Source organism: Pinus tabuliformis, chromosome 4_2, assembly GCF_031772625.1.
Source record: "Pinus tabuliformis cultivar Carrire ecotype Pingquan chromosome 4_2, CPIR1, whole genome shotgun sequence".
NCBI classification, from domain to species: Eukaryota; Viridiplantae; Streptophyta; class Pinopsida; order Pinales; family Pinaceae; genus Pinus; species Pinus tabuliformis.
Window position 1 is genome coordinate 930,051,658 of NC_142304.1, and position 12,102 is coordinate 930,063,759.

The 12,102-nt window shown below is 36.7% G+C and overlaps 1 pseudogene; it reads left to right on the top strand.

The window, feature by feature from the left end:
- Positions 1–3,329: 3,329 nt before the first annotated feature.
- Positions 3,330–3,716, top strand: LOC149172750 (antifungal protein ginkbilobin-like protein pseudogene; annotated as a pseudogene).
- The last annotated feature ends 8,386 nt before the right edge of the window (positions 3,717–12,102 follow it).

The following is a 12,102-nucleotide window of genomic DNA, read 5'->3' on the forward strand; positions in this document are numbered from 1 at the left end:
CCAAAAAAGGATGAACCAATTTCTATTTTTTCTAAAAATGATTCGCCAACTTTTTACAATATAAAATTATTTTACCAAAGATCGCAAATTTTTTATAGAGACTATACGAAAATCATTATAAATTTGAATATTTTTATAAATATATCACCAAATATTTTATAGTTTGCATATTACAGAATAGTAAGATTCACCAAGGCATCTACACTTTGAGATAAATTTTTATCCTTAAAATTTTCCCTTCTTTGTAGATGTCTCCCCAATTATATTTTCCTTCCTTTCCACAAAGAAAACCTTCATGGTCAACCCTAATGAAAATGGATGATGATTCCTTCAGCTCAAATAAGAAGCATGAGGGCGCTAGTAATCTCCAAACGTCAAACAAGACTCCATGGGAGGCAGTAAATTTATAGGGTGAATGTGGTAGTTTAGGATTTACTATTCTAGGCTTAATATCAAAATATGAAGGAAGCTAACCTCAAAGGATAAGAGATAATACCTTTAGAGAAGGAATTTGAGATCTATATCCATGGTAAATGGTTGAAACAACCTTAAAAGCTTATGGAAGTAGAAGATTCAAAAATATTTTTTAATTTTCCTGAAATTCTAGAACCATCACACCTGCATATTAGAGCAACCCACATGGATCAATTGAGGTGGATAGGCATGCATGCTATTTTGGGGCTAAAAACAATGTTTTTGAGCTGATTGACCGAGAAACTCAGACATTTTGAGGAGGTAATGCTTAGAGCTTTGCAAAGGGATTATGGAAAAGTGTTCAAGGATGTTGATTGATCTCGTTTTTAGGCCTTTTGAGTGAATGCAATAAAATGACTTGTAACATAAGGTATGCCCATTGCTAGGGTGACATCGTGCTGATGTCATCCATGCCAAGCCTGTGAGAGGTCCATCTGTCACCCATATATGAGCCTTTCTGGTACCAAAGAACACCAAAATTGCTTGCCACATGTCTAGGATTATGTCATGCTGACATCATCTCCAACCAACAATATGTTATCACCTGTCCTGTCATAGGAAAGAGAAAGGGTCTGTCGATCCTTGGTTTTGCAAGCATTTTCCTTTGTAAGTAGTTCAATGTGCCCATGGCCCGATACCAACTCTAATGCTTGAAGCCCTTAATCCCAACAATTTCCAATAATTCCAATTATAAAAATTTATAGGATTCCAGGTTTCGAGGATTCTAGGATTCTGCCACCCACTCTCTAGCATACTTCTATGGGGTTTTAAGACTTTCGAGGTTCCATGGTTCTGAACTTCTGATCTATGTTCGTGCGACCCCTACTTCATGCCATCCTAAATCTCTTTAAATATACCTCCGCGCTTCCGAGCTTCCGTGCCTTCATCTTGTGGGCCTTGCGAGCACTACTATTATCAATTTTAGGTCCTTACTTTGACTAGCCATAACTTTATATCTAGAGGGTCATTTGCAAACTTTGGCATGTCATTGGAAAGATCCTTCCAATATTTGTCCAAATATGCCATTTTGAGGAGCATTTGAGTTAAACACATGGTGTAGAATCTCCTCCAAAATCTGGGGCTCCCCAACAACCATAATCATCATTTTAAGGCTTCTCCACTAAGCCTGCTACTATGGTGATTCTTTACAGAATATTGTAGCAACCATGAGACTCCCCCTGAGCAACATGCTCATCAATGCTAATATTTGTTGCTTTTATCCTTAATGTTATTTCAGTTGACATCAATGCCAACACACCAACTGCCACCAACCATTCAGTCAATATCAATTGTCCAACATTTTTCTTTGGTTAACTAAATCCCTGGTAGAAGGCATAAGCTTCAACTTTGGTTGTTTTTCATGCATCTTCATTGTCATGCATTTCCCCATGAATATTTTGCATCTTTAACTTCTAGCAATCTTAGGTGTATTATGGGGTATTGTTTTCATGTTTATCCATGTTTCATAGCCTATTTTGGAATAAGGATTCAAGAATTTTAATTTAATTATTAATAATTAATAGGTGGGTGGTAGAGATCTTACCTCCATGGAATATTCTAGAATATTCATAGTAGTGTACACAAATCAAAATTTTAGATTTATCTATGAACTAGTTATGCCCTATTTTTCGTTTTACTTAAATTGAATTTTGGAATGGATCTTCCATAATTTTAATTTAATTATTAGTAATTATTAGGTGTTTGGTAGGTATTTTACGTCTTTGAGATATTCTAGAATATTCATATTATTATACACAAATCAAACGTTTAGATTTATCTTCAAAGTAATTATTCCATATTTTTGACTTTTAATGAAATTGATTAATAAAAAAAGTTGTCGTATAAACAAGTGTCATATGAAGTGAATTATGGTTTTTGGGGCATGTGGTATCGATAAACGATGGTTATTCTACCATGTTATTGTAACAAAGCTTATTTATAGATTAAGAATATCGATGGTAAAGTGGGGGCAAATGACCATAACTAACAATTTTGTTCCATATTTTTAAAATTGTATAAATATTTGACTTATATATTAATTATTTATAGTTAATAATAAAATAATGATAATCTAAAATAAATTTATAATTGAGTTAGTGTTTTTCATTTTTTTTAAATATTAACAACATGAGATGTATCGTGTAGTAAGTGTTTTTATGTTCATTATGGATGAAAAGTTATGGATAATTATATGACGACATTAATTTAATATATATAACTACAGTAATTGTAATTTTTCAATCATAAATATGAAATAATGAATTAAAATATAAATCACTTCTTCTAACTTATGAGGTGTGAAAAATGCATAATTTTTTAAATTATGAAACTGTAAGAGAAATGCACATTATTTTGAAGTGTTTTCAAATGTATAAACACATCAGCTCCTCATAGCTTTGAATTAATTTTTTTAATGTGAAAATTGTTTTTTGGGCCAAAACGGTTACCCAAACTAAATCCAATCCAATTAGATAAAGACCATATTAAAAAAATGCTTGTTGCGACAAAATGAAATACATTCATTTACACTGAAATATAATTTAATAATTGACATTACTTCATAAATCAAATCCTAAAATATTTAATTACTCTAATTTAATTGAAATTAATTTTTAATATTTTTTAGTTGTCCGGAGCTCTGCACGTTGCACAAAGGGAATGTGGTTCATGTAAAAGGAATAAATTGCCGCCTGTTTACTCATGTGAACGAATGAATGGTAGTCTGTATCCAAAAAGGCGGTTTATGTGACTAACAAAACCACCATCATCCTTGACGTCACAGTGGTTACCCTATCCTACCCACACAACACAACCATGCCATTATTAAAGTTGATATTATTTCATTTGAGGCAGCCATGACGATCAGGTGCTTCGGCTTTGCTTTATCTCTCATGTTACTACTCGTGGTGGCGGGTGCGCAGGTAACAACCTTGTGTAGCGACGCCAAAATTCCAAGCGGATGTCCTTACTTCGACACTCTCGGAAGCCTATTCGTACATCTGGAACAAAAAACGGGGGCCTCTACCAGTTACAACTACAAGACGTCGAGTGTAGGTTTTGGGGGGTCACCTACGGCCTACGGCCAATCATATTGCAATGAGCAATATGTAACTGGCGGCGATTGCACCAACTGCCTTACCAACGTCTCCAATGAGAGCTGCGGCTTATGCAACAATTCCGTCGGTGCTTACGTTCAATCCGGAGCAGAATGTTACATCCCATACGAGCAGTATAGCTTTTAGTATCAACTGAACTAATACTAGCATTTGCACCTAATGTTGCAAAGGAAACGCCGTAAGGCATAGTGTGTGGAAGAATATTGAAATGTGAATAGGATTTTGCAGGCTTTTTTGAAAGCAAGGGTCGATGAATTCGAGTTTTAATTTGAGGGAGCGATGCCTAAAACCATTGAAATGGAATGCAAGTAGCCATAAATATGCATTGAACATGTTTAGAGACCTTTGTTTGTAGTTGGTAAAAATTGTGGAGTTAAAGGTGAACATAATTGAATGAATCCATGCGAACAACAACCGGGCAACCATATTGATTTGGAAAGGGTATTTTAAGAAATCATTATTCAAATGGGAAATTAAATTAATATGCGAACAACAACCGGGCAAACATATTGATTTGGAAAGGGCTATTTAAGAAATCATTATTCAAATGGAAAATTAAATTAATATGAAGATATATTGAAAACATGTATTATAATCATTAAAATCAATTGATTTTGTCAACAAAATATGTTAAAACCCATTGACAATGAATTGGTTGTGAGGACATAAACTATCAAAATGGTATTGATCTTGAAACATCCATTTTTAAGTTTGAAATGGGAAACACAAATAGTTGTGAGGACATAAACTATCGAAATGGTATTTGATGTTGAAACATCCTTTTTTAAGTGTGAGATGGAAAATACAAATAGTGTATTGTAACATCCTTTTTAAAGTTTGAAATGGAAAATACAAATAGTGTGTTGTAACATCCTTTTTAAAGTTTGAAATGGAAAACACAAATAGTTGCGAGGAAACAAACCATGAAAACGGTATTTGATCTTGAAACATCCTTTTTCAAGTTTGAAATGGAAAATACAAACAGTGAATTGTAACAAAAGAGGTTCGAGAAGGAATATAATAGTCTAAAGAAAATTGTGCTTCTCATTCCATATTTGAAGTTGTATGAAAACATGGTGGAGGTAGCGAAGACCCGAAGAAGCAGTAATGGACGTGCAAAATGTATATTTTGTTAGAATTAGTAATATGTAAATCAGCTGCAGAAATTTATTAGTAATACTTTGCAGGTGAGTTGTGTTAAAATGAATCTGGAATGAATGGTAATGAAGTTACCTTTGCTATGGGGATTTATATATTGTTAGCGGAAGATGCATGGTGAATAACGGCATATTGAACACCATTGGAGGTTAATGCGTAGCTGGAGATGCAGTTTTTTTGCTTGCCAATCTACATGTAGTTGTGCAGGTATGTTATTTCTGAGCCCATGTGGCCTGTTGCAAAAGAAAGAAAAGGTTAGAATGAGATGTACAGATAATATAAAGACATTCTAATATTTTCTTATTTACTAATGTTGATTAAAGTTGGTTGTTGTTGAAAGATATGAAAAGTATGTTATGAAATAGAATGAGGTAAATAAATGGAGGAAACCTTTTGTTGATGTCAAAGTATGGGTTGGAGCAGATTATCTGGAGGAGGCATTGAACAGAGAATTTCTTCTGTGTGTTTTCTGTGAGCAATGTTTTTGTTGTCCTTCATTTCACTGTAACGATCGAAACTAAATGCGGGGTTAATCCGGAGATCTTGTAGAGAAGGCACTCTTGAAATAGCTGTGAATGTGAGACCTTGACGTTCTATTTTTCCAATGTCAATTGTTGATTTTGGAAGTGTCATACCTTGAGATTTATGTATGGTTAAAGCCCAAGCCATCTTCAGTGGAATTTGTGCATGACCATTTCTTTTTACTGCTGGAATAGGCAAGTGAGTGGGGTTTATTTCATCCCAAGGAGGCCCAATGTACTTGAGAAAATCTACGACAACAAATGTTGGAAATTGTGGTGGTGCAGTTGATTCTTTGTAAAAGATGGTTACAATTTTTCCAAGGGAACCATTAACAAGACCGGCTGAAACCCAAAGGTTGGAAGTCAACATAACTTTTTCGCCATTGCATAGCAATACAATTCGCTCAAGTTGCTCGTCTTCAGAGGAAACACTGGAATATGTGTTGTCATCTTCAGCAATGGATCGTGCGATAGGAGTGTTTAGAGATTTCATCATTTTCTTATTATGGACCATTGTTTGAGCATTTGTTGGAAATAGATGCATGGAATCATGGAATGAACATATCTCTTCTTCTGATAAAAAGGAATCTGTGTGCGACATGAGTACGTTGTAGTCGTCGATTGTTGGATTTGCATCTCTAATGTTCTGGAGAATGTTCCTGAAAGTAACCTGTGCGATGTCGTCGCCTTGTTGACGAAATATTGTGTCTAATGTGATGACTGTGTTGAAGGTGTTCCACAATGCGCTTCCGTGGCTCGTCCCTGCATATAGAGGTATGTCTTTGACGGGTGGTAGCTGACCAAGATCACCAACCAATATTATGGAACAACCACCGAAAGGAGTGTTTCTTTGGTGGGGAAATGCCTCGCGAAGACGTTCATCAATATGGCTGAGAAGCTTTGGCCCAATGAAGCTCATTTCATTGATTAGTATGTATCTTATATGCCTGAGTTCTTCTTGGAATTTTGCAAGAGCATTACCTTCTAAGGGCATAAGATCCTTTATAGGAAGGTGCAAAGCAAAATGGATTGTCGATGCTTGTATGTTGAAGGCAGCAACCCCTGTAGGGGCGAGGAGCATGATCGGTGAAGGTTCCAGGCTTGCAAGGCCTATGAGCATATCTTTGATGCAATTAATAAGGAGGGATTTTCCCGTACCAGCAGTGCCTTGTATTATCATTCTGAGAGCGGGTAAATAATCCTTCCTAGAAAAATGATTAAAAATAATATTTAGAGCTTTTCTTTGCATTGGAGATAATGTAGTAAGGGTCGGTAGGGTATGCTGATGTGTTTGAAGAATGCAGTGGTTGGAGCGGCTATTCTCAATGAATTGTATTGCATTATTTTGTAGATCCAATGGGATAGTGGTATGATTCCAGTTATGGGTGTCATCAAAGCCACGAAGACCAAGCATGTCAAGGTCGTTTATGAGAAGCTCATTTGTAGGGTGTAATTGGGAAAGTAATTCCCATTCATTTATTTCCATGGTGTCTGTTGGATTGGCTTCATTTATAGTTGAGGTATCATTTGTGACAGATTCAATATCAGATAGTGTGCGGTGTTGATGCCAAGGATTGTAGAATGGACGAAATGTTTGCCAATTTGCGATGAATTCTGCAACAGAATCTCCTATATCTTGTACGATATGGCGAAAAGGTTTGTATAGCATAAGTTCAACCCTGCAAAAGTCAGCGTAGCAAGGTTCTGTTGTGGATGGTATGGAGGAGTAACGTGGTATGACCCGAACAATTGCTTTTGTAGGCCTTTGTTTCCATTTGTTTGTTTTGCGACGAGGATCATATGACCAGGATCTTGCCAATTCTATTAGTGATGTGGACTCTAGTGTAGACGGGCGCTGGATATATGTATCTATGAAGTGCGGGGATGTAGTGGAGACGGTGTTCGTTTGTGGAAGGCGCATAAGAATTTTTTGGTTTACATTTAAATAAATGAATGGCCGACTACATAATGTTAATGGTAATTTTTGCGGCATATGGCAGGTTTCTTGTGCTCCAATGTCACAATCAACAAGGGTTTCTACAAGAAATTTTCGAAATGCGGATGTTGCTGGGTCAGCAATGGGTGAAGCCAGGACAATTCTACGTAGCATGTGGTGGAAGATTTCAGATTTTTTTTCTGCTTTGGATGCATATTTGGCGATACATTTTTGTACAGCATGTATGGAGAGTACTGGTTGGCAGTCAACATTTGCACGCCAAATAGATAGGATGGTAGGGTTATGGCTATTGAGTCGATCGTCGTTGCCAGCAGGGGTGTATGTTTTTTGGCCATTGGAATCAATGAATAAGGCCGATTTTGGATGTAATTCCCACGGTGCTTTATAACGACATTGGAGTGAGGATCCATTTTTTCTTAGGCACGTGCTTTCTGAGCATTTTGTGTGACGTTCAACACAATTGACGAGCTGTTCATAGTCACTGAAAGGATTGGTTCTGAAGATTTGTGGTGTGGACAATAGGCAAGGGTCTTCGGGATTTGTCCAAGCATTTGGTTGGTTTGAAGTCGAAGAAGCACGAGGGTTCCAACCGGAAATAAATCGAAGAACTGCCTTGTAATATCAACTGCTTCTGTGTCTTCCCAATTGAGATTCTCCATATCAGGTGCATTTTCTATCCAAAGGAAACCGTGGATGTGCGCAAATCCCCTATGTTGCCATTCATACCTATCAAGTATGCGTTTTTGTAAGATAATTTTGCAATATGTGAGGAATGTTGTTTAGAGTTCTTGGAGAAAACAAATGCGGTAGAATGCGTACCTGTACCAGTAATCTTTTGTATTCAAGTGTTTCTCTAAGATAATCTCACGAAATGCTGTGAATCTATGGTGCATATATAGTGATGTTAAATGTGGGTTAGAGATAATGTTATCATTTCTCCACTTTTGTTGTTTTGCAATATCAGAAGGAAGACATCCGGGCATGACTACATGAAGATCAGGCCATTTTGTATCAGCTGCACTTAATGTGAAGAAGAACGTCGGGCAACCGAGTTGAGATATCATGTCCGTTAGTTCATTTTTAGCTTTGTGCCAAAATGACCTTGTTCCACGTAAAGAGCTACCGAATCGCATGACTTGCTCTGCCAATTGCTAATCTGGAAATTGTTCTAATCGAATGTTCAGATCTTGAATAGATATTGGAAAGTTATCTGTGATGTTTTTTTTCACAAAAATCGACGCTGTTGCTTGACTGCGATGCCGCATCATGAGATTATATATGTAATAACGAAAGCGTGGGTGGCTTCCAAATCTGTTATCGTAGTAACGTATGAGATGAAGTGCATATTCATGTAACTGCACTGCTTTCATTCTTGGTTGATTTGGCATTGCAGCGCCTGTCGGGAAAAGGGCGGGGAAAGCCATAGAGAGTAGACCTTCTGTGTTGTATTCATTGAATGGAAATAAGCCAATTGTTGGCCACTCAATTGTAGTATCAGATTGGTGGTTGTAAGCATGCAAATAATGGCAGATTTCTTGGATTTCTGTATTTGTATTAGGTATGATGGGTACGAACGATGATGTTTGGTCAGCGGATGGGTCTGTGAAATCTTCGATGAGCTCATGGGGTGGTTCAAGTGGAAGGCGGACAGTGGTTTCTATAGTATTGGAATGGTGAAGGGAGGAGGAGACATCAATGGGGATTGCTGGTAAGGATGCCAGTGTGTTGGAATCAATACAAACATTCTTATAGTATGGGTCATTTGCCAATTTGTATTCTAATGCAGCGAGAACGCGATGTCTACTGACAATGAAATCATAAGCCTTATGGTCATTACTATGACGCGTGACAATTAGGATGTCCAAGTGTTCAACACGTCGTGGCAACATGTTTGCGATTTTTGTAATGTCTTGAGGAAAACAAATTGTGTGGCCACTGGCCACCACGTGCATGTGTTACCTGCAGTATAGGGTTAACCCTAGCAATGAGCATTTCTTCTATTTGTGAAAGAGACGTAAGGGTAGCTGGTTGAGGGCCAGGGTCCATGTTGTTTGATAATGAGAAGCGATGACCCTTTGTTTCAGAGACGCATCTGGAGCAGCAATACATGTGGTTGGAATTGCGGATATGTATTCCAGGATATGATTCAAGACAAATGGAGCATGGGCATTTAGGTGGAAGTTTATCAATCTTTGAACGGAAATCTCGATGTGCTTGATCAGTATAAACGTTGTTGAAAGCATGTGCGAAGGAGGGGTTAGGGCAATGAGGCATGGATGTATTTGTTTGAGAGGTTTGCTGAGAAGATAAAGAGTCTGATAATTGCAAGGGAGGATTGTTTTCAAGGTGGGCCATTTCAGACGAGGAAGGTTGGTCACCCTTTTGTTTTTTGTGTTTTTGACATTCTATGATGTTTTTTTTTGCTTGGTAAAGCTCACGGCGCCGTGCATTTATTCGTTCTTTATTTGTTGCATAGTATCCTAAGGATAAAGGATATAACCTACTGTGGTCTCCCAATATATACTCGACGGTACGTGGGAGCACAAGTCCGTACTGGCACTTGTCGTTTCAAAGAGGAGGAATCACCCAACCTACGATGAAAGTGATAGTTACCAGGCTTTACGATGCCGGAACACGTCTCTAGCCTAGACTTCTAAATGGTGTGCGTTAGGTTCCAAAGCATTTTTATGTTTATTGAAATGTATTTTACAGTTGATCTTTCTTAAGAAGTTTTCCTTTAAGGTTGATCACGTGATGTACATATACAATTCCTAAATATGCAATCTAAGATGATAAACAGTCGTTTACTTTCTTTTTTGCAGTGAAAATCCTAGCTACTAAGGAAAGAGAAGTGAAATTGTTTCAACATAGAGCAGAGAGCACACACTAAGTCCTAAATCAATTTCCGCATGCATTCTAAATGTAAATGTACATGCATTTGTTTTCCGCTTTCTTAATGTGTGGATGACAAAAAAAATGCCAAGTGGAATATAATATCAATACAGGGATATGACTAGTCCAAAATTCCGACAGACATAAGCAAAGCTATTGAAGTTTGTATCTAAGATTTTCTAGAGTCTGTTCACTAGAAACAAGACAGTCACGATGGCACCACTTTGCATTAGTTTAACACAAAGGAATAAAATTTAAATTATCAAGAAAGCATATATATAATTGAATCATTTCAATCGGGAAATAATTTTGAATCAAATTTATAAGACTATGTAGCTGCTCAGTGGCTAATGTACAATTGATGGAAGAGGATTTTCTATCATGGTCCATGGATGAAATAGAAATGAAGCAAAAACTCGGAAAGGAGATTAAGGTTGTTACCGGAGATGAAGCAATACAGAGAACGTCCAGAAATGTCCTTCAACGCTGAAAGTTGAACAACAACTACAAATTAGTTAATATCATATTTAGCTTGCAACTGCTTGATATATAGTAAAAAATGGCTATTGTCAGATAAAGGTAGGGAGAAACAACTGCAAATTCAATAACAGAACAGAGATTAAACTGCATGCAAGATGATCCGAGAACAAGTAGTAAAGAAAAAATTACCACCACTTTCTCCAAGGTGCATAGATATCGAATTCAGTTGTGCCCTGTTCTCATAAAGGCGCTGAATAGCTTGCCTCGATCTTACAATTTCTTTTGCCAAATTCTGCCCAAGAAAATTTTGACTCATTAAAAATAAAAGAAAAGCCTGTTTCTGAGCACTAGCAACCTTCTTGATGTTCTTTAGTCACAAACAAGATATCATTAAATTTAGTACAATATGATATCATTAAATTTAGAAATTGTACTAGAGAGAAATATAACAAGAATCGTTACTGGAGGTTCAACCCCAAATACATAAAAAATGATGGAAAGCAGTACATCAGCCAGCATTTAGTGCAGACACACCTCACAAGATTTGTCCCCTGCTTGATATCAATCACAAAGTTGCAGCAAACAATAGATTTAACATAAGAAGTGAAGAAATAAAAGAAGTTGATCTTCTTGGTCTCCTAAGAAAAGAATATATCTGAGTGTGAGTGTTAGCCCTGAGTTTACTGAATGGAACTTTGTTAGTAAATGGATACTTCTAAAATTCAAATTTGAGATTGATGAAGACCCACAAGAAATTCGCAAACTAGCACATAGCCTTGACTTTCAAATTGTTTCTTTCCATGTAGAAACAGAATAAAGGCACTTATAAAATATGGACCTACATATGATCCACAAGTTTCCAGTGCTACTAAGGATGCAGTCAAAAGTACTTCCTTCCAGAGAGATAGGAATAAGCCTTTTGCTAATGACCAGTATGACATTTGGCCTTTGGTTGATCTCTGAATTTATGGTATATCTGACCTGCCCTCTCCACATCTGCAACTTGGGGTACATCATCAATGTGCATAGGGCTCTTATAACCAACAACATGCAAAGGACTCATCCAAGTTCAATTATTTTAAGTGATGTGATGAGCTCTATTCTAATGACTTCGAACTTTGTTATTGAAGCTAAACTCTAAACAATTCTTCTAAGACTAAATTCCTCTTAGTATAATGATATTTCTACTTTAAAAGAACAAACATTTTACCTAATAAAAAACCTGGAAAAAGAAGATCTGAAATAAAAGTAACCCTCAACACAAAAATTTCATCAATATAATAGGCACCAAATCCTAGTTCATCACATAGCAGAATTCACGTTTAATTTCAACCTCAAGGAACATTGTATAAATTCACTTCTTAACCTCACTGAACTGCTAATCTTGAATTCTCTGAATCAGCAGAGCCCTCTTGTTTTGAATTCATTTGTGCTGACTATTTAATTGACCCAAAATTTGTGTAAATTGTATGAGTTCCCGTTTTCTGTCCTTTAACATGCTTCA